The sequence below is a fragment of the Phascolarctos cinereus genome, unplaced genomic scaffold (assembly GCF_003287225.1).
Source record: "Phascolarctos cinereus isolate Bilbo 61053 unplaced genomic scaffold, phaCin_HiC Scaffold_9;HRSCAF=440, whole genome shotgun sequence".
Taxonomy (NCBI): Eukaryota; Metazoa; Chordata; class Mammalia; order Diprotodontia; family Phascolarctidae; genus Phascolarctos; species Phascolarctos cinereus.
Window position 1 is genome coordinate 59,861,290 of NW_027556402.1, and position 27,228 is coordinate 59,888,517.

The 27,228-nt window shown below is 35.1% G+C and overlaps 1 long non-coding RNA gene across 1 annotated transcript; it reads right to left on the bottom strand.

Moving 5' to 3' along the window:
* Positions 1 to 7,728: 7,728 nt before the first annotated feature.
* Positions 7,729 to 22,577, bottom strand: LOC110195666 (uncharacterized). Its single transcript, XR_002320959.2, has 4 exons — positions 22,451 to 22,577; positions 19,996 to 20,086; positions 18,921 to 19,218; positions 7,729 to 9,723 (listed from the first exon to the last, which is right to left on the bottom strand). It is a non-coding gene; the product is annotated as an uncharacterized LOC110195666 (long non-coding RNA).
* Between the last annotated feature and the right edge of the window lie 4,651 nt (positions 22,578 to 27,228).

The following is a 27,228-nucleotide window of genomic DNA, read 5'->3' on the forward strand; positions in this document are numbered from 1 at the left end:
AGATATAATTGTTTTATATTATTCCCCACCAAAACTTTATTTTTTTTTCAGAGCAAGTAACAATAAATATGCCTAATATTTTGTTATCCCCTTTTCTATATACCTTCCATTCCCTTTATGGTGGTGCTGGTATAAACCAAAATGAAAGCATTAAAAAGGTAGGACAGAAAATCATCACTCAAGTAGCTGAGTTATGTGTATACACACACATATACACACAGATCAATGAACAGTAATTTGGGGTTTCTAGTCAACCATTTATTCAGTGATAATACTTATCAAACCTCAAGTACTGATAAAGAAAATACAATTATATTCTGAAAGCCTTATACTCTACCTCTTATTACTAATTTTTTCACCTACTTAAAGAGCACACTCCTGCTTAACTGTTTAAAGCCTAGTCTACTACAATACACAGCTTACAGACAGTTTCAAATCGCATATCTTTTATCCTGGTAACATTTTTTTGAAGTACAACATTTTTCAATTAGAAATAAAAAGGTTGGCTCTCCCCCTCCCCCATAGGATCAATATATAATTGTTAGAAAAGTGAGTTCCCTTCCCAAATGCTCTTTGAGGATATCAAGCCTTATGGGAATTCCTCTAAAAGGTGCTAGAGAGTGACAGGTTCAAATTGTCAGAGAAACAGGATTTACATATAGTGAATGACAATCATATTGCCACTTGCTTGTTTTGAGCTGCTACTAGTTAAGTCAAAAGAGTACATTTTTGGACCACTTTTGTGAAAAAAAATGTCAGAATATACTTTAATGTAACAAACACATCAATAAGTGTGTACTGAGCATATTTATTGCAAAAGAATGTGTTTAACACCATGAAGGATTCAAAACAAAAGTTTTCTACATTTTAAGGGGCTCACAAAGAACAGTGTTCCAAATTAGGCAGCAATGTAACAAACAAAACTACAGGTATTCTTTCAGGGAGAGCAGATCACCTCTACTTTCTGTATTCCCTTCCAGTCTAACATTGACAGATCAAAGGCAGATAGATCATTCTAACAGCTGACAGCAGGTAGCAAAAATAGCATAACGGAAAAAGAAACAAGTTTAGAATCAAGACGCCCGTATTCAAGTTCTAATTCTGACATACATTGGCTATATAACTGTAAGCAAACCACTGAACATTTCAGCACCCCAGGCAACTTTAAGACTGTCAGTTACATGGTTGTGGTTTACACTGATAGACAAGTTTCCACCTTGGGAGATCTCTATACTTTTAAAATTACAGGTCTGGACCAATTTCTCCCCTCTCTGAAAAACCACCACTTCTATCCACACCTCTACAGATACTTTTCTAGAGATGATGAAGCAGAGGGAGCTAAACTCAATATAAAAGAGGATCAACATAATTTATATAGGCTGAGAGTTATGATTCAGCTTTCTGCAAATTCAATTCCATTTTATCAAAATCTACAAGACTGTTAAAATTATTAAAACAACACATCATGCATACCAGTGCAAACAAATCTATATGTAACGTGACAGTGGGAAGTTCTCTTTCTAGTTTGCAGTCTGAGTTGAAGACTTGGGGGAAAGAAAGGGGCAAGATGGGGAAATATGCAGAGGCACAGGAGAGAAGAAAGGAGAGAAAAAAAGAATGATCAACTTACTTTTATTGACTTGGGAAGAGGAGTGGTTCTTCTAGCAAGAAATCTTTTTTTCCAAAATTCCATAGCAAGTTTGTCTAATAAAAACCTAATTTCTCAAATATATAGAAAACTGAGTCAAATTTATAAGAACACAAGTCATTCTCCAATTGACAAATGGTCAAAGATATGGACAGGCAGTTTTCAAACAAAGGAATCAAAGATATCTAGTCTTACAAAACAAAAAACAAAAACAAAAACATATCTCTAAATCACTATTGATTACAGACATGTATATAAAAACATTTCTGAGGGATATCCTCACACCTATCAGATTGGCTAACATAACAGAAAAGGAAAATGACAAATGTTGGAGATGTAGAAAAGTTAGCATATTAGAATTGTAAACTGATTCACCCATTCTGGAAAGCAATTTGTAATTCTGCCCAAAAGGCTATAAAATTCTGTATATCCTTTAATCTAGCACAACCACTAGTAAGTCTATAGCCTAAGTAGATTTTTTTTAAAAAATGATCTATTTGGGGGCAGCCAGGTAGTGCAGTGGATAGAGCACCAGCCCTGAAGTCAGGAGGACCTGAGTTCAAATCCGGCCTCAGACCCAACACTTGACACTTACTAGCTGTGTGACCTTGGGCAAGTCACTTAATCCCAATTGCCTAAAAAGCAAAAAAAAAAAAAAAGATCTATTTGTACAAAAATATTTATAGCAGTTCTTTTTGTAGTGGCCAAGAAATGGAAATCGAGGGGATGTTCATCGATTGGGGAACGACTGAACAAGTTGAGGAATACGATTGTAATGGAACGTAATTATGCTATAAGAAATGATGAGCAGGATGATTTCAGAAAGACCTGGAGAGACTTATGCAAACTAACGCAGAGTGAAGTGACCAGAACAGAAGAATATTGTACACAGTAACAGACATACTATATGATGATCACCTATTAATGACTTAGCTATTCTCAGCAATACAATGATGCAAGACAATTAAAGAGGACTCTTGATGGAAAATATTATCTGCCTCCAGATAAAGAACTGATGAAGTCTGAATACAGATGGAAGAATTTTACTTTTTTTTTTGATTCAAGTTTTCTTCCACAAAATAACTAATATGGAACTACATTTTACATGCTTGCACATGTGTAACTATGTTAGATTGCTTACCGTCTCAGGAAGGAGAGAGGAGAAGGAGAGAATGATAGAATTTGGAAATCAAAACTTTAAAAAAACTCAATTGTTAAAACTTTTTACATGTATTGGGAAAAATATAAATCTTTTTCCTCTCAGTCACCAATCATCTTGGAGACAACAAACCAATCAGAGTAGGTAAAGGTACAAAGGGGACAAATGAAGGCTAGATTTTCATGCTGAGAATATAGAGTGCTCTAGGCATAGTAAGGTGCAAGAAACCTTGATAGATAGACTAGGGTCACATAGGGAAAGGCTTAAGCCACCAGACTCAAAAGAGTTTGAATTTCACGCTAGAGGCAACTGGAGCTTCTAGAGCTGGTGGCTCATATATGTCTATTAATTTGGCAATTAATTAGATTGAGGTTTCAGAGAACTCTCTCCCCAGGAAACTGACCTTGGCAACTATGAATAAACTTAATCACCTTGAGGGGCACTATGGTATAGTGGAATGTAGAATCAAAAGGAACAGACTGGAATTCAAACTTTGGCTTATTAGCTGTATGACCATACAATCCACCTGATACTGAACTATGAAGGACCTTGGAAAGCTATGAGTTAATATCTTCAATTTTTATATGAAGGATTTGGCCCAGGGAGGCCAAATGGCTCTACTAAGGTCATGATGGCATAGAAGAACCATGATTTGCAAACAGTGTCTCTGCTCTCTCTGAGCCTGAATTCCTCATTGGTAAAATGCGCATAATAATACTTGTACTACCTACTTCACATGGTTGCTATGATCAAAGTGCCATTTATAAACCTTAAAGTACTGTTGTATATAAATGTGAGTTGTTATTGCTATTTTAAGTCGATGAAAAGGCCAACAGGGTCAGACATATTATTCTGAGAGGATTAGAAAGCAGAAATCAACAAGGTTAAAAGCTGAATGATATTTTATGCTAATATTTACCTAGAAGTTTATATTCATTTTCTTTACTATCTGAATTATTTTGACATATATCAGTGATTAATTAATGAAGCTGTAGCAAATATTTTTTGTCAATATTTGAAATTAAACCTTTACAGTATTGTGGAACAAGAAAACACTAATAAATAATATACATAACTGAGTAAAAACATAAACAAAAAAGCTTTACCCTGAAATTGTGGAGTCAGGCAAATCAACATATGCCTCTGGGGATACAAAACAAAACAAAGCACCTCACATTTGAACAGAAGAGAAAACATGTAAAACATCCATACAAAATGCATATAGTGCAAATATAAGGTAATCTCAGAGGGAACACACTAGCAGTGAGGTGGTGACAGTAGAGAAGGGAAGGAGAGCAAAGCAGGTAAGGCTTCTTGCAGAATGTGGGATATTAACTGGGCCTTGAGCGAGGCCAGAGAAACCAAAAGGTGAAGGTGAGGAGAGAGAACATGAGACACCGTGGTCAAACAGCAGGGAATTAGGAGAGTCTGGCCTAGCACAGATGTAGAGGACATGAAGTGGACTACAGTGTAAAAAGAGTGGAAAGGTAGAAAAGGATGAGAAAATACAAGATTTTAAATATCAAACCGTTTATATTTGATCCTAGAGGTAAGAGCAACAAATAAAGTATATTGAGTGAGAGCAGAAGTGGGGAGGGGAAGGAAAGGATGTGACATGGTCAGATCTGTGTTTTGGAAAAAATCACTTTGGCAGCTTATTAGAGCATGGATTGGAGAGGGGGGAGAGAAGGCAGGGAGACCAATTAGAAAGCTACTGCAATTAGGTAATAGTAGAGCCCCTGAAGTATAATTCCGGGCATGAAGGACCGTTAACAAAAACCACAGAACTGAGAAACAGAGTGTGACAGCAAGGACAGTATCGCTTTTATATTAAAAACATATGTTGTTTTGTAGTTTATTGTTGTATGTGGTGCTAGTGGTTCTGCCATATAATCTGATTTTTTTCAGCAGTTTTTATTGAGTAAGGATTTCTCATCCCAACAGTTGTTATCTTTGGGTTTACCAAACACTATACTATTATACACTATTTTGTGTGTGTGTGTGTATGTGTGTGTGTTTATGTATGTATATGCATATGTGCATGTATATGTATATATACATATATGCATATACACATGTATACACACATATACTTTATGTGTGTGTGTGTGTGTGTGTGTGTGTGTGTGTGTGTGTGTGTGTGTGTGTGTGTGTGTGTGTGTGTTTGGCTGTGGGTTTTGACTGGCTAATCTGCCCCATTGGACAATTTTTCAATTTTTAACAGCACCAAATAATTTTGATGATTACTGCTTTGTGCAGATCTGGTACTGCTAGACTTCCTTCCTACTTTTTTTGTTGTTGTTGTTAATTTCCCTTCTGATTCTTGATCTTGTTTTTAAAATGATTTAAGATGTATGTATCACTAAAAAGCAATCTTTGATTTTTATGCCACTATACCTATATATTAATGTGGGTAGTATTGTTATTTCTATTATATTCAAATGCCCAATAAGCAATTAATTTGCATTAAATCATTCAAGTCTTCTTTTATCTGTAAAGCTTTTATAATGTCATCTATATAATTTCTGTGACGACAGATAGACTTGTACACATTCAGCATTTATTTTGAAAGCAATTTCTTTTTCTATTTTTATGCTGGGTTCTGTTTGTAACACAAAAAGGTTGAGGGTTTTGTGGGCTATTTTCTATCCTGCTATATTATCATCATTTCAATTTGTTTTAAATTTTAGGGTTCAGTAAACCCTAAATTGGCAAAAATTAATAATTGTTTCTCCTTTGCCTGTACTTATTCTCTCGACTTATCTCGTTTTACCGTGATAGCTAGCATTTCTAGACTATATCCAATAGAAGTGTTAACAACTGATAGACTTGCTTTATCCCTGATCTTACTGGAAAAGCCTCTGGTGCTTCTCCATTATAAATAATGCTGGCTCTTGGTTTCAGTTAGCTACTGTTTAACATATTAAGTAAAGGCCCATTTATCCCTATAATTTTTTTAAATGATTTTTAATATAAATGGATGTATTTTGTCAAAAAACTTTTTTTCCTGCACCTATTAATACAATTTTATTTGTTCTCATTATTAATGTAATTTATTGTCTTTAAAATATTTCTAATAGTGAACCAATCTTGTATTACTAGTGTAGCTAGCTTGCGTTTTCATAGGACTTTTAGGTCTGTAAATTGATATACATGTTCTCATTTGAATCTCACAACCCTCCTAGAAGGTAGGTATTACTGTTATCTCCATCTTATAGATGAAGAAACTGAGACACAAAAACATTAAATGACTTGCCTTAAGCCACACAGCTAGTGCCTGAGATAAGATTCGAACTCAGGTTTTCCTGACTCCGTGTCTGGCACTATGTAATGTAACACTTAGCTGCCTCTACCAGCTACATTGGTATAAATTTGAAACAGTCACAGGGGCAACTAGGAGATGTAGCAGACAAAGCACTGGAATTGGAATAATAAAGACCTTAGTTCAAAATCAGTCTCAGATATTCTTCTGTGTAAGTCTCTTGTAGGAATATTCATAGCACCTGCCTCTCAGGGTTGAAAGGATCACACAAGAAAATACTTTAAAGTGCTATGTAATGCTACTTATTATTGTTAAAGTCTATAGTTTTATTTATAATAGTTGTTGAAGATTTTCCCTTTCCTTTTTCAGAATTCCTATTTGTGTGGTTTTTTTGGTAGACATTTTAGTATTTTAGTTGTATGTGTACAATTCACTTATTTGTTCCTTACAGTGATTCAGACAGGCAATAGAAGAGATCCCATTGACTTCAGTCCCCACCTACTAAACATCAGTCTGGGCTCATTAACATATTCTTACTGTGAGCATCTATACAATGTGTGGGCTTCTGGCCATTTTCTTGTTTCAGTTCTAGCCTGGAGGAAGGAGTTTCCTGGTATTTCATTGGGCTTTGATGAATAAAAACCCCGAGAGATAGAGTTTATGGGTAATGAATAATCAATAAATTAATTAGGCTAGCCTGGAATCAATAACCTGAGGGTCAATGTTTCCGGTAAGCAAAGATGCAAAGGAAGGCTCTCTGAATCACCTTAAATACCTTCTGAAAGGGAACTCCCCAGACAAGTGAAACTCAACCCTGATTAGTGGACATTTAATGAGGAAGTGGGCTAAAAGAATTCAGCTCCTCCTGCTGAGAACTTGGCTTAATCACAGGACGCAGCAGCCTCAAAGCATCAAGGGGAAGCCATTTCCAACCTGATCTCTCTGGCTAATTTTCTCCTTCATGATCTTTGTTGCCCAACTCTACTGGGGGTATCTAGACTGTGGGTTCCTCCTCCAGGCAAAGGCTCCTCCAAACTGGATTCTGTTTATACTTTAAACAGAAATTTGGTCTCTCAGTGTGGCTGGGTTCTGCCCAAACTAAAGGAGCATGTGCCTTGGAAGCAAAGAGCAATCTCATCACTCACTCATGCTCTTCTGAGACTGACCTTTTCAGGAGCTAGGTTTTAAGAAAAATAAATAGGAAGAAAAGGTAGAATACAAATGAATAATTACTCATTAATATGAATATATTAATTTCTCTCAAGTCTTATCAATCCTTTCATTGGGTGCTCTTTTAAATCTTTGCCAAGTAGTTATTGGGAGACTTGTGCTAGGCTGGGACTTCTCACATTGTCTTTCTAAGTATGTTCCTGAATCTCACTATTTGAAAGCATTTTGCTTTATAGCTTGGTGTTTCTATGCTATTTGATTGTCTTAATAGATCACATAGTGATTAAGAGTAAATAGCTGAAGTCTATTTTGGAAGTGAGCAAAAACCTGGAGATAAATGAGCTTTATGAGATTTTTTTTTCCTTTTAAGTAATTTTGGGGCATATTCTATATTAGTGGTGTCTAACTCAAATGGAAATAGGAGCCACAAACCCATACAAAAAGATCCCCACATGCAGAAAAACAACATTAAAGAAAAACACATTAAAATTATCTGTTTCACTGTATTTTCATTTATTTTGTTAAATATTTCACAATTACATTTTAATCTGGTTCAGACCACTCTGCAAAGTTTGTCATCTCTGTTCTAGATCACAGTATTAGACTTCTAGTTACCAGGATAGGGAGAGAAGACAGTGGTAAATTAGGGGAAAGAGAATGCTCAAATGGCTAGAATACCACTTACAGCCACACAGCATACTACACCCCCTTAGCTGGTGAAATTATTGACAAATCAATTATATGGCAGCCCACTGTAGTCTATAAAAGAAAACAGGAGAATGAGAAAGGGCTGGATAGATCATTACCACTATTCATGTCATCCAATTCTAGCAGGTGCCAGCCACACCTGTCACACTGAAATAGCTAAGCCTCGCGTGGACAACGCCTAATGTAGACTCAACCTGAACCTCAAAACTCAGATACCATACTGAATTTTGAAAAGTCCATGGCCCAATGCAGGGCAAAGTTTATGCCCCATGTGTGAAAAAGTTCTGGGTATTTAAAAACTTCTGCTTATCTTGGGCTGAAAATTCAAAAGGAATTGGATTTTTGCCTACCTTTGAAAACAATCTCCAGGCTCTTTACTGACTTCAGTCCTGGTCCAAACTCCTTCCACCTCTATCATCCTCTCCCCAACTTTCCCAGGGTTTGGAGAGTAACAGCACCAATATCAGAACCAGCACTAGGATTCTCAATTGGCATTTACCTAAGTCTTAAAATAACAGGTGTACCTTCTGCCCCTTAATCCCTGTGATTCAGAGCTGCCCCCTGCCACCTTTTAATATACCCTAGCCCCCCATCTAGTTTAATTCTACACTAGAATGAGTCTTTTCTCTTCTGCTGCTCTCCTTTTCTGTTGCACATTGTGGAAACTCCTTCATCCCAGATAGAAGAACTGTGCCATACGAGATTATTTTGGCAGCTACATGGATAACAGATTGGAAAGAGGAAAGACTGGAAACATGGAAAAATTAAGATTAAGTTATTCTAAGGAAGATGAGATGAGGGCTTAATCTAAAATGGCAATTAGGTGACTGGTGCCAGATTCTGACATCCACAAATATATAAACCAGCTTGCATTGCATGTTTACTTTGTGCCAGGAACTCTATTAATCACTAGGAATACAAAGACAGAAATAAAACAATTTCTGCCTTTAGAGTTTACATTCTAATTATTCTAAAGGTTTATGGCACCATTAGTAAAACAACTTGATTCACACTGTCTCCCAACTATTGAGCCATTTCACATTCTTTCCTTTGAGGTGTTACTCACTAAATTGCCATTATTGGTGCAATTACTTTATAAAGTACTTAATCAAAATAATAAAGGAAAGCAAAACATATTAATATCAAGGCACCCACTGCATACTTCCCAGATAATAACTTGCTTTGGTCCACATTCCAAACTCCCCAGAACTCTGAAAGCAAAAACCTACAAGTTCAGTTCTTAGTGGCTCCTAGCTGGGAGTTGTGCAAAAGGAATTTACTTCCCAGAAGTTTAGCTCATACAAACTGTGCTGACGAATGCAGGAACCACAAGGTGACTTGGCTCTGTTAACAATCTTCTCCCTCACTTGAAATCAAGTCTAGGAATTGATCCATTCATGTCCTTTTAGCACTTGAACACTCTGCTGGGTGTCTTCAAAAGGAAATAGTGCTGAAAGATATTCAAGTCCTTCCAAAGGCAAATGACAGAAGGAGGATGAATACGATGTGATGGCTTACACCTGACCACTACCGTTCTTTCTCCCTGTCTAACTTCTCTTCTAAAATGTCTGCCCTTGCCAACTGTCTCTTGCACAAGCACGTTCTACTTGGGCAAACAAATCGCCACTGAGTTCGAATAGTCACAACATCCATATGTTGGGGATGTTGAGAACGAAATTAAAATTCCAGTCAGGTTGTGGGAGTTTGTACACATTATTAAATGGCTTGTAAGAAGTCAACTGAAACTCCATGGAATTAGAGCTGCATGATTTCCTCCTGCCAAGATAAGTAAAAACATAATAATAAATTTAAGTGAAATAACACCAAAAATTAAGCATTTAATTTGTCCCCTATGATCTTATTTCCAGATAATCAACTTAAAGCCCCCAAGATCTTGAATTCCAGCAAATTTCAATCTAATTTCTAGAAAGCCATCAGCTGGTCAAGGAACACAATAACACTAGTGTTAAGTGAATATTACTTATATAATGTATTATTGTTAAGAAAGGATTCCTCTAGATAATGTTAGGAAAAGATGAGCTCTTAAGCACCTTAAAGATTTCATTATTAAGAGTTTTATTAAAACCTTAAATCCAAACAGGTACAATGGGCATGGGGCTCTTCACTGTAAAGTAAATATTACTATGACTGATTAGTTTTCCAAATATTAAACCAACCCTGCATTCCTTATATAAATCTAACCTGCTCAGAATTTATAATCTTTACTATGTTGTTTTAGCCTTATTTATATTCATGCTAATTAAGCACACTGGTCTATAAGTTTCTATGTCTGTTTTGATTTTCCTTAGTTTACTTACAAAGACCACACCTGTGTCACAGAAGGAATTTGGAGGGACACCTTCTTTCGCTATTTTCCCAAACAATTTATGTATTATTGAAATTAATTGTTCTTTGATTGTTTGACAGAATTCACTTGTGATTCCATATAGTTACGGAATTTTTTTTCTTTGGAAGTTCATTTATGGTATATTCAATTTTGCCTCTGCAAGTCAGTTATTTAAATTTCTATCTTTGTTGTTAATTTGAATATATTTTGCAAACATTTATTTCACTTAAGTTGTTGGTTTTGTTAGCAGTTTAGTAAAATACTTTCTAATAATATTTGTTCCTTCTTCATTTGCTGTGAATGCTCCTTTTTTCATTTTTGATATTGGTAACTTGGTTTTCTTTTCTTCCATTTAATTAAATTAGCTAGTGGCTTATCCTTTTTTTTTTTTTAAACCCAGCTCCTCTTTTAATTAATGGTTGTTTTTGTTTTCAATCTTGTTAATTTTTTCTTTAATTTTCATGATTTCTATTTTTGGTGATTAATTGGTGTTTTTAAATGTATTTTTTTCCTAGCATTTTCACTTGTATTCCCAAATCATTGATTCATTCTTTCTCTTTTTTGTTAATAAAAGTGTTTAGAGATTAAAAAAAAATTCTCTAAGGACTGCTTTGACTGCAACCCCCAAATTTTGGAATGTTGTCTCATTGTTGTCATTATCTTTAGTGAAATTATGTATTGTTTTATGATTTATTCTTTGACTTAACTTTCTTTAGGATTAAGTTATTTAGTCTATGGTTGATTGTTAATATTTTTCAGAGGCCCTTTATTGCAGTATCATCAGCAAAGGATGTATGTAATATTTCTGCTTTTCTGAATTTGTGATGATTTTGTATCTTAAAACATGATTAATTTTTTGGAAAGATGCCATGTACAGGTGAAAAATGAATACTCATTTCTATTTTCATTGAGTAATAGACAAGCCTATCACATGTATTTTTTCTAAATTTCTATTCAAATCCTTAACTTCCTTATTTATTTTTTAGTTATATTTATCTAGAGCTGAACAGAATAAATTGAGGTTTCTCATTATTCACATTTTACTATCTCTCTGTAATTCATGTAATTTTTCCTTAATGAGAAGTTTTGTCATTGGGTGTACACAATTCATTATCTGCTACTTGTCAACAAAAGTAGTTTCCCTCTTCATCTTCTTAAAATTAAGTCTATTTTTCCTGCTGACTTGTCTGAAAGCATAAGTGCTATTCTGGTTCGTTTGTTTGTTTGTTTTCTGTTGAGCTGTGGTATTTGCTCCTGAGGTCTGCCCTGGCCCCTCCATGTTTCAGGTATGTTTCCTGTAAATATTTGTTGGATTTTTCTTTCTAATCTAATTCTGCTAAACTCTGAATTTTTATGAATAATATCATCCCATTCACATTCACAAGTATAATGGCTAATTATTTATATTTCTCAATGTTATTCTCTTATATTTTTCTCCTCTGTACTCTCTCACAGTGTATTCAAGATATTGCCCTTTTTTAGGGCACTTCACTATCCCCTCTACAAGCTTAAATTGTTTCACTTATGATTAAACCATTAACAGTTCATCTTTCTAAATTCTTTTTCATTGTTCATTTTTAGTTACCTTTTTTTATTTTTCTTTTGACTTCTATATTTATATTTCAAAGTTGCTACTCAGCTCCATGTTTCTCCTCACCCCCACTACCCTCCATCAGGAATATTTGAAATCATCAGTATTTCTATATAATATAATAGAACCAAGCAGGAAGAAATAGAAAGAGAAAAGGCCATTGAAAAATTACTACAGAATTTAAACAATTATTTGGTAGTCTGATTTCCAAGATACATATAAAAACTATATAAACATATCTACTAAAAACTGCTTATAGAAATAAAGACAGACCTAAACAATTGCAAAAATATTAATTGTTCATGGGTAGGATGAGCCAGTATAGAAAAAAATGAAAGTATTATATAAATTAATTTCCTTATTCAATGCCATACCAATTAAATTACCAACAGATTATAAAACTGGGAAAAAAATAACAAGATTCATATGCAGGGAAAAAGGATCAAGAATAAATTAGAAAGAAGAGCAGTGCCAGATCTCAAACTAGACTACAAAAAGCAGTAATTATTAAAAATAATTTCAAACTGGCTAAAACAATATATCCATCAGAGGAACAGATAAGGTACACAGCATACAAGAGTAAAGGTATCTAATACCCTAGTATTTGATAAACACAAAGACCCAGATACTTTGACAAGGACTCACTACCTAACAAAAACTGTTGGGAAAATTGGACAGTATGTAAGAAATTAGAATTTAGGGCAGAGCCAAGGTGGCAGAGTAAAGGCAAGGATTCACGTGAGCTCTCTCCCAAATCCCTCCAAATACCTTTAAATGACCCTAAACAAATTCCAGAGAGGTAGAACCCACAAAAAGACCGAGTGAAACAATTTTCCAGCCCAAGAGAACTTAGAAGGTCGGCAGGAAAGGTCTGTTGTACCAGGATGAAAGAAGAGTAAAGTTCAGTACAGGCCAGCGCAGTAACCAGGAGGGGACCTCATGGTGACTAACTCAGTGGTAACAGTGGCAGTTGCAGGCCTCTCAGCCAACATTCAGTAAGGACATTAAACAATGAGTAAGAAGGAGATCTGCAAGGGTCCCTCTCCCAGCACCAGGAACAGGACTCTGTTGCATTGGCTATACTGGATCTGGGTCACAGTCCTAGGTTTTAGTCCCAGTGCAAAGAGAAGCACTAAAACAGCAAGCTTGCAGCTGCCTGGGAGCAGGAACCCTGGTCACAGTTCTAGAGCTGAAAAGAGTTCTTGTGGTCACTCACAAACTAGTGCATAGTACAGGAGAATAGTAAACACACCTCTCCCCTAGATCATACCACCTTAGAAGGGCCAGAAACCTACAGGTTCCCAGAATTACCTCTGAAAACAGCTGCACTAAAGAACCTGAAGTTTGGAACAGTGACCCCTCCACTTGGGAAGTAGAGCCCCACATTAGCATAAAGTTAAAAGCCAAGAAATAGGATGGAAAATAAGTAAACTAAAGAAAAAAAATGACAATACAAAGTTACTACAGTGACAAGTGAAAAGAAGATCAAAACATATACTCAGAAGATGACAACAAAGTCATCCAAAGCCTCAAAGAAAAATACGAATTGACCTCAGGCCATGGAAGAGCTAAAATGAAGTAAGAGAAGTAGAGGAAAAATTAGGAAGAGAAATGAAAGTGATGCAAAAACATCGTGAAAAAAGTTAACAGCTTGGTAAAGGAAGCACCAAAAAAAAAAAATACTGAAGAAAATAACACTTTAAAAAACAGAATAAGCCAAATGGTCAAAGAGGCACCAAAATCCAATGCAGAGAAGAATGCCTTGAAAAAGTAGAATTGGCCAACTGGAAAAGGATGTACAAAAGTCACTGAAGGGAAAAACTCCTTAAAAAGTAAAATTGGCCAAATGGAAAAGGAGGTATAAAAGCTCACTGAAGAAAATAATTCCTTAAAATTTAGAACTGGGCAAGGGGAAGCTAATGACTTTATGATACGTCAAAAGAATCAAACAAAATTGAAAGAATGAAAAAACAGAAGAAAATGTGAAATATCTCACTGGAAAAACAACTGACGTGGAAAATAGAGCCAGGAGACATAATTTTTCAATTATTGGACTACCTGAAAGCCATGATCAAAAAAAAGAACCTAGATATCATCTTTCAAGAAATCATCAATGGGGGCAGCTAGATGGTGCAGTGGATAGAGCACCAGCCCTGAAGTCAGGAGGACCTGAGTTCAAATCCAGCCTCAGACCAAACACTTGACACTTACTAGCTGTGTGACCTTGGGCAAGTCACTTAACCCCAACTGCCTTAAAAAAAAATCATCAATGAAAACTGTCCTGATATTTTAGAACCAGAGGGTAAAACAGAAATGCAAAGAATGTACCAATCACCTCCTGAAAGAGCTCCTAAAATGAAAACTCCTAGGAATATTACAGCCAAATTCCAGACCTCCCAGATCAAGAAGAAATTACTGCAGGCAGCCAAAAATAAACAATTCAAATACTGTGGAGCCAGTCAGGATAACACAAGATTTAGCAGCTTCTCATTAAAGGAATACGGGGCTTTGAATTTGATATTCCAGAGGCAAAAGAACTAGGATTACAACCAAGTATCACCTACCCAGCAAAACTAAGTAAAATTCTTTGAGGGGAAAAATGGACATTCAATAAGATAGCAGACTTTCAAGCATTCCTGATGAAAACACCAGAGACAATAGAAAAGCTGACTTTGAAATAAAAGACACAAAAGAAGTATAAAAAGGTAAACAGGAAAGAGAAATCATAAGACTTATTAAGGTTGAACTGTTTACATTCCTGCATAAGAAAATGATACTTATAACTCCTAAAATCATTCTCATTATTATGGCAGTTAGGAGTGTACATACACAGGAAACAGAGGTGTGAGTTAAATATGATGGTATGATTATCTAAAAAAAATAAAATTAAGGGATAAGAAAGAATGCATTGAAAAAAGGTGAAAGGGAGAGGAGGCAGAACGGGAATAAATTATCTGACCAAAAAAAAAAAGACATTTTACAATGGAGTGGAAAATGGGGGAAGTAGGGAGGAGAACACATGAACCTAACTCTCATCAAAACTGGGTAAAAGAGGAAATAATATACACACTCAGTTGGGTGTTGAAATCTGTCTTACCATAAGAGAAGAAGATGGTAGGCTGACAAAAGGGAGGGCAGTTTGGGGGAAGTAAAAGTCAGAGGCAAAACACTTAAGAATGGACTGGATAAAAGGAAAAAGACAGTAGGATAAAGAGGAAGAAAATAGGATGGAGGTAAATACATAGTTGGTAATCATTACTATGAAAAACAAATTTTTTTCTCTGACATAAAGACTTCATTTCTCAAATATATAGAAAACTGAGTCAAATTTATAGAAATAAGAGCCATTCCTCAATTGATAAATGGTCAAAGAATATGAACAGGCAGTTTTCAGATAAAGTAATCAAAGCTATCTACCGTCATGTTAAAAAAACGTTCTAAATCATTACTGATGAGAGATGCAAATTAAAACCACCTGGATCTCCTACTTCACACCTGTCAGACTGGCTAATTATGACAGAAAAGGAAAATGATAAAAGTTGGAGAGGATGTGAAAAATTAAAATGCTAATGTACTGTTGGTGAAGTTGTAAACTGATTCAACCATTCTGGAGAGCAATTTGGAACTAGGCACAAAGGGCTATAACACCTGCACATACTCTGACTAAGCAATGTCACTTCTAGGTCTGTATCCCAGAGAGATTTTTTAAAAAAAGGGACTTAAGTGTGCAAGATATTTACAGCAGCTCTTTTAGTGGTGGCAAAGAACTAGAAATTGAGGGGACAGCTATCAACTGGGGAATGGCTGAACAAACTGTCGCATCTGATTGTGATGGACTACTACTGTGCTTTAAGAGATGATGACAAGCACAGTTTTTCTCTTTTGCTCTGATTTTTCTTTCACAACATGACTAATGTGGAAATATGTTTAATATGATCACGCATTAATAGCCTATACCAGACTGCATGCTGCCCTGGGGATGAGGGAGTCAAGAGAGGGGGGGAAAATTTGAACTCAAAATCTTACAAAAGCAAATGTTGCGAACTAAAAATCAGTTAATTAATTTTTTTTTTTGAAAATAATGAGCAGGATGCTCTGAAAGTAACATGAAAAGACTTTACATGAACCACTGATGCAAAGTGAAATGAGCAGATCCAGAAGAACATTGTAGACAGCAAAAGCAATATTCTATGATGGTCTACTATGAACAACTAAGCTATTCTCAGCAATACAATGATCTAAGCCAACTGTGTAGGACTCAGGATAAAAAGTACCGTCCATCTCCAGAGAATGAACTTGTATGCCTGAATGCAGATCAAGAAGATACCTTCTCTCTACTTTCTTTATTTTCCTTGTTTTGTTTTGTTTTTTTTGTTTGTGTGTGTGTGTGTGTCTGTGCTTTCTTTCACAAAATGACTTACGTGGAAACGTGTTTTGCATGAGTACACATGTTTAACCTATGTCAAATCACTTAATGGGGAGGCAAGGAAGGGAAGAATTTGGAATTGAAATTTGAAAACAAAAATGTTATGTTAAGATTGTTTCTACATGTAACTGGGAAAAAAAGCAGTTAAAAAAAATTAGATTTAGACCAATACCTCCTAATTTATACAAAGATAAGCTCTTAATGAGTAAGTGACCTAGATATAAAGGTCACCCCATAATCAAATCAGAGGAGCATGGAAAAATTACCTATCCAGATCTATGAGGTGGAGAAAAGTTCATGAGGAAACAATGAATAGAAAGAATCACAGAAAATAAAATGGATAATTTTGATAACATAATATTAAATATTTTATAAATCCAATAAAGTTAAAATTAAGGGGACGCAATTAACTTGGAAAAATTATTTTGCAGGCATTTTCTCTAGAAAAGGTATCATTTACAAGATACATAAAGAACTTATTCACATTTTTAAGAAAGACAGTCATTTGATAATTTTTCAAGGACTGAACAGAATTGATAATTGTTCAAGGATATGAACAGAATTCTCAAAGCTAAGAAACAATCTATAGACGAATGAAAAAATGCTCCAAATCACTAATTAAGAGAAATGCAAATTAAAACAATTCAGAGATTCTCCATCAAGTCCTTTATTGTCAAATATAACAAAAAAAAGAGAAGTCACAAATGTAGAAGGGGTTGTGGGGGAAAAAGCCATATTGTTCTCTGTTGGTAGATCTGCGAATGGGTCCATTTTGGAAAGCAATTTGGAATTAAACACAAAAGGTTACTATGTCCTTTGACCCAACATATACCACTTTTAAGCTTATAGTAAAGAAGTCCTGAGTTCAAATTTGGACTCAAATACTATGTTACCCTGGGCAGGTCACTTAACTTCTATCTGCCTCAATTTACTGAACTTTAAATGAGTACAATAACAGAACCTGCTTCTAAGGGTTGCTGTGAGGATTAAATGAGATAATATTTGTTAAGTGCTTAGCACAAGTACAAGCACATAACTGGCACTTAATAAATGCTTATTCCATTCCCTTCCCTCACCTATATTAAAGAGATGAAAGAAAGAAGAAAAAGTCCAATTTGTACAATTTTTTTTAATAGCAGCTTATTTGGTGATGGCAAAGAAATGGAAACAAAGGGATGTTCATCAGCTGAGAAATGGCTGAATAAGTTGTGGTATATGAATGCAATAAGAGTATTATTCTCCTGTAAGAGATGAGGAAAATGATTTCAAAAAGACATGGAAAGAATTATATGAACTGATACAGACTGAAGTACACAAAACCAGAAAAAAAAAAATTCAACGATTAAAGAACTTCTATAATCTGATTAAGAATGACATAACAGAATCAAAGCAATTTATACAATAAGACCACCACAAAAACAAAACAAATTTGAAAGCTTTAATAATGAAGATCAATACAATAGCCATTCATGATTCCAAAGGACCAATGATGAAAAAAATTTCATTAAAGACAGTTGATGGATTTAGGATACAGAATAAGACAGACAGACAAATCTATATAGGTATCTATATTTGCGGACATAGATTGATATACAAATGTATACCTATATCAGGCTATATACAAATAAATAGATATTTGTATAAAGCCATTAAGAGAATTTGTTTTGCTTGACTAAGTTTATTTGTTAAAAATCTTTTTTTTCCTTTTTCTTCTCCCAAAAGGGAGGGAGTAGGGCAGAAAACAGATATCTGTTCATTTGAAAAATACATGCAGAGGATGTTATAGATATGAAATGCTGAATATACTTTCAGATGAAGCCACTATATTATTAGCTTTACTTAACTGTTTTACTTCATTTAGGCAATAATCTGAAAATGTTTGTAATGTAAAAACAAAATACACAAAGCTTCAAAAATGTAAAGTAGGTTGAATAAAGCTAAGAAATCAACAAGCAGTTATAAATATTATTTTTTTGAGAACTGTTTGTACAGCTATTATCTTCTACTGATTAACTAAAACCCAACACTTTAAGAGGTCTTTCTAAGCCTTAAGATCATATCATGGGAAATCAGGTCTGACCAGCTATTTATTATGACAGAGTAGACAGAAAAAGAGAAGACAATTCATTTTAGAACCTCTTGTCATGGAGATTCCATGCCTAAAAGTAAAATGAAAAATACACAGCTTAACATGCTGCAGAAGATAAAAGGAAATGACTAAGCATGGGCTTATCATGGGAGTGATCCATGTTATACAGATTTTTGCAAGGTTCACAAGAATAGAATAGAGTTGAACTTAAGGTGTGTAACAGCTGCCATCTTGTGTATGAGTAGCCAATAATGTTATATGAGATGCTACCTTCAGTTTCCACGTTGCTCTACATTTAGGTCCATGAATAAAGTTTTGGTGGGATGATGAAATCTAACATATTTCTTAAATCTTTAAACTTAATTTGTATTTAGTACTTTGTTATATTAGATACTTAAGTTTCTTAGTTAAAACAGTAGGCACTGATAAACCAAAGATAATTGATGATATAACTTATTATTAAAATATGCAAACAACATTTTTATAGGAATAAAGTCACTTGACTTCAGTGGGCACTCACCAGAAGTAGTGTGCACAAGGTACCCTCTTTGTAGCTTTACTTCACCTTACTCCCTTCAGAGGAGAAGGCAGCAGGGATAGAGGCACTTCTAGGTTGAGAAGACCGCTCATGAGGAGATGTGAAAGTACAGTCAGAAGCAGGTTCCTCCTTCCTTTGTGAAGAGGACCAATGACATCAGGGGATTATAACTCGAATCTTGAGCGAACTGGATTTAAGTGAGACAAGCAGCACAAAGTCTTCAGCCTCACTCTCTCTTCTGGAGTCATGGAGTCCAGTAGCAAGACAAAAGTCAGGACGACTGGTGATGTGCACACAGAATACCAGGAGAGAATAAAGAAAACCAAACACCAAACAACACAAAACAAAAACCCTTAATGCTTCTAACTCCAAGCTATATCATATTAAATTTTAAAATTCTGAAGAAAAATAACAAAATCTGTAAGCAGACTGGAGAAAGACCCTCAAATATAAGGGATGGGACATCTGAAAAGCATTAAATATATTCTATATCTACTAGAAATGACATAAAGGAATGAATTAATGTATTCAAAAAAGTAAAAGATGTAAATGAAAATGACATAATCTGCAAACCTGAGTCAGATCATCAATGACAAAAGAAGGACTGTCAGTAAAAGAAAAACATTTGAAACTTCTGCTTGGAGAAAACGTGTGTTTCCCGCAAAAACAAAAATAAAAACAAAAACAAGTATAAGCATACTTGCGAACAACAGAAACACAAGGTAAATAAAGATGACTAGCAAAGAAAGTCTTTTTTTTAATAGGCTCTAGACAGGGACATTTGTCTCATTACTTATCCTTTCCTCAGTAGATATCTTTAAAAAAAAATCATTAAGAGAAGTCTTTTTAAAAGTACACAAGGGAATAAAGATGCATCATATCTCAGAAATTTATATTACTGCAAGATGTATTATTTGCACACTAATGTTTTTCAAGATATAAGTTCACTCATCATATATGCAGAGAATGTAACATATTCCAATAGTTAAAATTAAAAATGAAGACAGAAAATGCTACTGAAATACCAAATAAAGGTTGAAAAATGTAAACAACTTACCTTGCAACTTCTTTTTAAATACTGGTCCCCATTTCAAGTTCTTCAATCTTATTTGTCTAGTATGAATATCCTGAAAAGTGACTGGAATACCCTAGGACAAATGTTTGTGCAATAAATATCAATATATTATTAGCAAAACCATTAATATATAAAAATGTCATATCATCAGGATATTGATTACATATTATATACTATATGTTACACACGTATACATATATATATATACACAAACACTAAACAGAAATTTTTAAGCAATATCTTTGAAACATTTTCCTTACAGTTTCTTTTATAATTTGAAAGCAAAAACTAAATTTCCAATAGTTCATAGGGAAATGGAAAGGGGAGAGAAAAAGCATTTACATAGCACATAATGCCAAACACTTTATATTTTCTCATTTGACCCTTATAAAAATCTTGAAAGGTAGGTGCCACAATAATTCCCATTTTACAGTTAAGGAAACCAAGGCCAAAAAAAAGTTAAGAGACTTGCAAGGGTCACATAGCTAGGCAATGTCTGAGATGACATTTAAACTCGGGTCTCCCTAACTCCAGGACCACTTCTCTATCCAATACACCAATTAACTGACTAAAAGCACATAGAATTACATTAAATTTTTTTTTTTTGGAATATTGTGTGACAATTTAGCATTTGTCTAGTAGGGATACTCACCTACCAAATGCAGCTTTGATAGGTTACTTTTATTCAGAGCCAAAATGACTGTAAACAATTACATATAATTCTGAGAAAGCCACATCAGACAGTTCATCATGTTAGCAGAAGTATCTCTGACCTTCAAAATGAGAAAATGCTTAGGGGATCAACCCAAGGTAACAACAATTCATTTGAAAGCAGGAATATGAATACACGTGTGTATGTTTATAAGTATGTGTATATATATACATGTATAGACACACATACACATACATATGTGTCACGTGTATGTCTATATCTATGTATATAAAACATATACGTGTGTATAAATAATCTCTTTTCTTGGACTAGCACTATACTAGTTTTATCACTCTGTCCCTTCCCAAAACCTCCTGGTCAGCATCAGTATCCCCAAACCAAAGTGTTAATGTTGATAGTAATAACACTAGATGTTGTTAACAGTGAACCAAAAGGAAAAACTTGAATAAAGCTTGAAATTTACAATATATATTATTTCAAAATTATTTAATACCTTTTATTTTGATAGCTCTTTTATTTCTGAAAATATCCCTCCCATGTTAAGTGAGTCCATGTAATAATTAAGGGGGAAAAAAAACCTCAACCAGTGGTGAAATATTCCAATAGTTCCACCCTCTGTGAAAAGAATTTCAATTTCAATTTTCCAGAAAATTAATGATCTCACTGCAACTAAGTCCATCACATTTGGTAAATTTCAAACTGGACTGGTCTCTTCAACTCTATTTCTACATATTAAGCAGGATTCAATAAGCCTAAAGACTTAACAGTGACTGCCCCACACCAAATACAGGGTAATTGTATATCTGGGATTTCAATGTCCTTGTCATACAGAGCTCTGTTACTAACAACGGCATGCTTTGAGTGATCACAAAGAGACTGATTTGTGGAAGCAAGGGTAATAAATGAGACTGGAAAGGTGGGAAAGGGAAAAGTTCTTAAGAGCTTCAAAAACCAAAACTAGGATTTTACATTTGATGCTGGAAGTAAGAAAGAGCTCCTGGAGTGTACCAAAGGGGTAGAGATTGGAGGAGGTGCTGACATGACCAACTTTAGGCAGTGGAGAACTCCTTCAATGGCTCTTTATACGGCAGGGACTCAAAGTTTGGTTATCCTGGTTGTTCTCCCTATCTCCTGGCTAATAATAATAATAATAATAATAGAAATAATAATAGCTAATATTCATCGAGTACTTACTATGTGCCAGGAACTGTGTAAAAAACTTTGAGATTCTTAAAATACCCCTGAGAGATAGGTACTGGCATTTGTAATTAAGGAAACTAAAGCAAACTAAGGAAAAGTGACTTGCTCAGGGTCACACAACTAGTAAATTATCTTAGGTCAAATTTGAACTCGGGTCTTCCTGACTTCCATAGGGAGCTCATCACTGCCCTTTTTAAAATGGAGGGCTGGAACACTCCCAACATGGTCAGACCAAAGTAAAATCCAATGGGGCGGTCTCACTGAAAACAGCCCAGGAGCCCAGAGTTTAAGCCAGCACTTGGGAAGGGAGGAGGCTTAAAAGGACAAAGGTGGCCGCACCTATGCCCCTCAGGAGACAAAAAGGGAGGAGGGGAACACCCCAGGTCACGTGGTTCCCCAAGGGTGGGGATTTCCCCCCTCCCCGGGCTTCACGCCCGCGCAGGGCCTCCCATGGCCCTAGGGCTAGGGGAAAGCGATGGCCTCACCAGCCCGATGGACTCACCCCACTATTACGGTGGTCGTGCCCAGGGCGAAGCTGCCCCGAGCTGTGAGGTGTCCACTAACCTGGAAGCCATAGTGCTTGAAAGCCACCGAGTCCCACGAATGACAAGGCCGAGGTAGCTGCTTGCGGCCCTTCCAGACCACTGCGCAGCTCTTGTATATCAAGTTAAAGAAAAACAAAGGACTTGGAAGGGCGGGTCTGCTTTTCTGCGCAGGCGCAGACTGATTTAGTGTGGTCAACCCTGATTGGCCAAAATCGTTCCTTCGTCATGGGAAAGGGCGGGGCTGAGAGGGGCTGGTAGCAAATTCACGAGAAGCAAATATATTTACTGAGATGGCATAATAAGCACGATAGTAACGTAACATTGCTCCCATAAACATGGATCGCACTGTTCCACAACTACACATGTAATCAGTGAGTAGAGTAGGCACACAAATAAAGTACAATATTCAAGACAAAATCTTTACACTGGGAGGGGAGTAAATGTGGCCGTGCAACTTGCAACTCCAGGACTGCCAGGCCCTGATATGATATTCTTTCCATCCCTCAGACTTCTACTGTGGGTTTCGGCTGGGAAGATTGCTCAGATGGCTTATTCCTCTTTTCAACTAAAGTAATGACAGCTGAGGATGACCTCTCTTCTTGGCTCAGAGCTATATCCAGCCTCAACTGGTGTGAATGACTGCTTATTTCCTACTGGCTATAGTGTCTCCTGCTTCATTTTAAGACAGCACAGCCAAAACAGGGAGAAGAGAGAGTAAGCCTTTTTAATGACCCTAGAGGTGAGGAACTATTCCTTCTCAATGGTTAGGTTCTTCTTCAATACAAGCTTTTCATTTCATCAATTTCTTAGGAAGTCATCTTCCAGAGTCCATGTACACTGTTTAACTGTGGCAGAAGTATCCTGATGCCCGTCTGTGTGGTTCCGAAACAAAATTGCATTGAGGAACATACATTCACATAAATTGTACTGATATAATATTGTTATATATTTATTGAGTATTGAACATAAAAATGAAATTTTGTACAAATACTTTTAAAAGTTTTGTTAAATTTTAGCATATCCAATGGTTCATTTATTAAATATTGGAAATGTACAAGAAAATGCTGGAAAATGTGTAAATTAGGAATTGCAAAATAGCCATTCAGAATTAGTGCACTGTGATCAGCAAATAAGCAAAAATCATCTCATAGATCATAGTTCTAAAATAATATACAAAGATATTCAAAGTACCTGTATTACAATGGGTAAGAGAAAAAAAATATGGTGAAGACTATGTTAATTTCAGTTTTCTACTTTTTGGAGACAATGAATATCTATGACTACAATGTATAATTTGTGAAGTTTTTATAAACAGTAGCTTAAAATGTTCTCTTTTGTCTCAATATTTATAATCAAAACATGAAAGCTATGTTGCTTTTTTTAATAGAAAGAACAAGATTGGAATATATGCAATATTGATTAATTTATTTTTGTGAATAAACAAGAAAGTAGAAAAGGGATTGAGGCTTCATATTTAATAAGTTATTAAATTGCAAAAAAATAGGAAGCTCACACCATTGCAGAAAAATTAATTTTTCAGTGTGCCACAACAAATGTCAAGTATATATGGGGAGATGATTCTGTTAAGTTAGAGATGATATTCATTTCTGACAATACAGTGTCTCATTGAATGTGATACATCTGGCATTGAATCATTTGTGACATTGAATCAATTGTTGTCAATAAAATTCCAAAAAATAACATTTATACTTTTCAATTAGATGATATATCTTATGTTTGCAACATAGGAATTTAAATTATATTTATAAGATATCTTCATGATGGTAAACTGGAAGAGAATAAGCTGCTAATATTATCAGTTAATAGTATCCACAACCTGGAAAAAAAATTTACCTGATTATTTGTACTTGGAAGGAAAAAAAAATTAATTAGTCTTCTTGTGGAATTTGCACAAATGGAACAAGTACAATGACTGGGAATTTGGGGAGTGTTGTCTTGCCTACTAAAAAATTGACACAAATATAGTAGATATACATTGCAGAATACACAAACAAGTTTTAGCATTAAAGAGAATGTCACAACTTAAAAGCATGTTACATGATACTATCAAAATAATTTCATAAAATCAAAACCCACTAATTGTTTACCATTTTATTTAACGATACAGACAGTAAGCATGTTTACACTTCATACACAGATGTTAGTTAGGTGCCTTTCCCATGGCAGAGTTATTACTCATATATTTGAATTAAGAAAAGAGTTACTTGTCTTCTTCAATGACCATCCTTTTCATTTGAGTGAATGTACAAGTGATATGACATGGCTACAAGGATTAGATTATTTAGTAGATTTCTTTTTTTTTAATTTTTTTTTAGGCAATTTGGATTAAGTGACTTGCCTAAGGTCACACAGCTATTAAGTGTCAAGTGTTTGATCTGAGTCTGGATTTGAACTGAGGTCCTCCTGACTTCAGGGCTGGTGCTCTATCCACTGCACCACATCGCTGCCCCAGTAGATATCTTTTCAAAAATTAACAAATAATATATTATTATAGGTCCAAATGCAAACATCTTCAACATGTAAATCATTAAAAAAGCAAGATTAAGAAAGTAAAATTTTGAAACCTTGAAACTGAGAACAGTACTTAATGCTTTGTTACATTACACAATTTCTTTTTTGGAAAATGAATTATCATTTACAAGTGGCCAAAGGATATGAACAAACTTTTTTTGGAAGAAGAAATAAAAGGAATCTATAGTCACTAAATGTCTAAATCACTTTATTACAGACGTGCAGATTAAAACATCTCTGAGGTACCACCTGACACCTATCAGATTGGCTAGCATCATAGAAGAGGAAAATGATCAATGTTGGCAGGGATGTGGAGAAATTGGCACACTAAAGCACTGTTGGTAGAGTTGTAAACAGATTCAACTATTCTGGAAAGCAGTTTGGAACTATGCTCCAAAGGCTATGCAACTGTGTATACTCTTTGACCGAGCAATACCGCTATTAGGTTTGTATCTTAAAAACCAAAGGAAATTAAAAAAGGATCTATACAAACAAAAATATGTATAGCAGCTCTTTTTGTGGTAGCAAAGAATTGGAACTGGAGAGGATGACCATCGATTGCAAGTTGTGGTATGTGATTTTGATGGAATACTCTTTTGCTGCAAGAAATGACAAGCAGGATGCTTTCAGGAAAACCTGGAAAGACTTACATGAACTGATGCAAAGTGAAGTGAGCAGTACCAGGAGACTATTGTACATAGTAACAGCAACACTGTACAATGATGAACTTTGAACGACTTCGCTTTTCTGATTGATACAATGATCCCGGACAACTCCAAAGGACTTTTGATGAAAAATATTATCCACATCCAGAGAGAGAATTTATGAAGTCTGAGTGAAGATTAAAGCATAATTTGTTTATTTTCTTTATTTTTCTTGCTTAATTTTACAACATGGGTAATATGGAAGTTTGTTTTGGATGATTTTACATGTATAATTGATATTATATTGCTTGGCTTCTCAATGGGTGAGGAGGAAAGGGCAGGAGGGAGAGACAGAATTTCAGTAAATTGGATTAAAAATTATTTGATTGTTTTAATATCTATGGTTTGTGAATTGACACTAGATAACAAATTTGAAAATTTAATTGACATATCAATGGATTTTATACTACACACATCATTCTAAAATGACAGCTTTATAAATTTTTGGCTAAAACTCTTTTAAAAATGAATTTCTTTCTCTGAGCAAGGAAGCATGTAAAATTCTCCTACTATTTTCCACCCCGTATTAGTGTGATTGAGAATTTTTATTTTTTTCTTATTTAAAATCAAACTATAGAAATAAATTTGATGCAGAACCAGATTTAAGATTCTCTGATGTCAAGCCAGAAAATTGGGTGAAATGATTCAGTTTCCAATGGTGTCTTCACTTGTGGTTTACTGAGCAAAAATGTTAGAGTACCACTAGTTAATGTTTACAAATAGTCTAAAAAACGTGATTCTTAGCACTTTATTTCCTTTCCCCCTATTCTCACTAATATTACTACTGAAGGCGAAGGGAGCTGCCTATGAACTATGGCTATCTTGTAGTTTTATTTGTTTCGTGCATTGTCATGGCCAAAAAAAAAATTCTTACTTCCTGGCCAAAACTTGTGATTAGCCTCTCTACCTATCTAGCCTGTTTCTTGGGAAGTAAACACAGTCTATTGGCAGGACCATAATCAAAGCCCTTCCAACGGTTTAAAACCTGCTAGCAATTTTGTCTACTGGCATATATTTCAAGAATCCAGGGTTACTCCCATGCCAAAATGAGGCATCAGAGTTGGACTTTGCACATTCAAAACAGAACAAAACAAATAAACAAACAAAAAAGGATGTCTAACAGAAACAACAAATAGATCTATCTATAAGTCAATTCCAGCAAAGTTAGCGCTGCTGCCAAATTACAGCCTAGGCCTTGAAACATCAATATAACTTAAACTGCATTTTTTTGACTTAAAACATCAGTGTAGCTGACATAGGTTCCCACAGTGGGTGATACTGACCCATGGGGATGTTGGAATGATCCAGAGCGGGGTGCTGAGTTAATTTCTTTTGAAGAAAGGGGTGTTAGGCCACATAAGTTTGGGAACCTCTACGTAATGTAAGTTTCTCATGACTTTGATTCTTTCTACTTGTACCCTTAGATGACTAGCATATAGTAAGTACTTAATATTTGTTGATTGATTGATTAACCTTACACACCCATGTGATCTTTGAAAGATCACAGCCTGATCTTGATCTAGTGTAATGATGGGGAGTTAAGTGACACTGTGGATAGAGT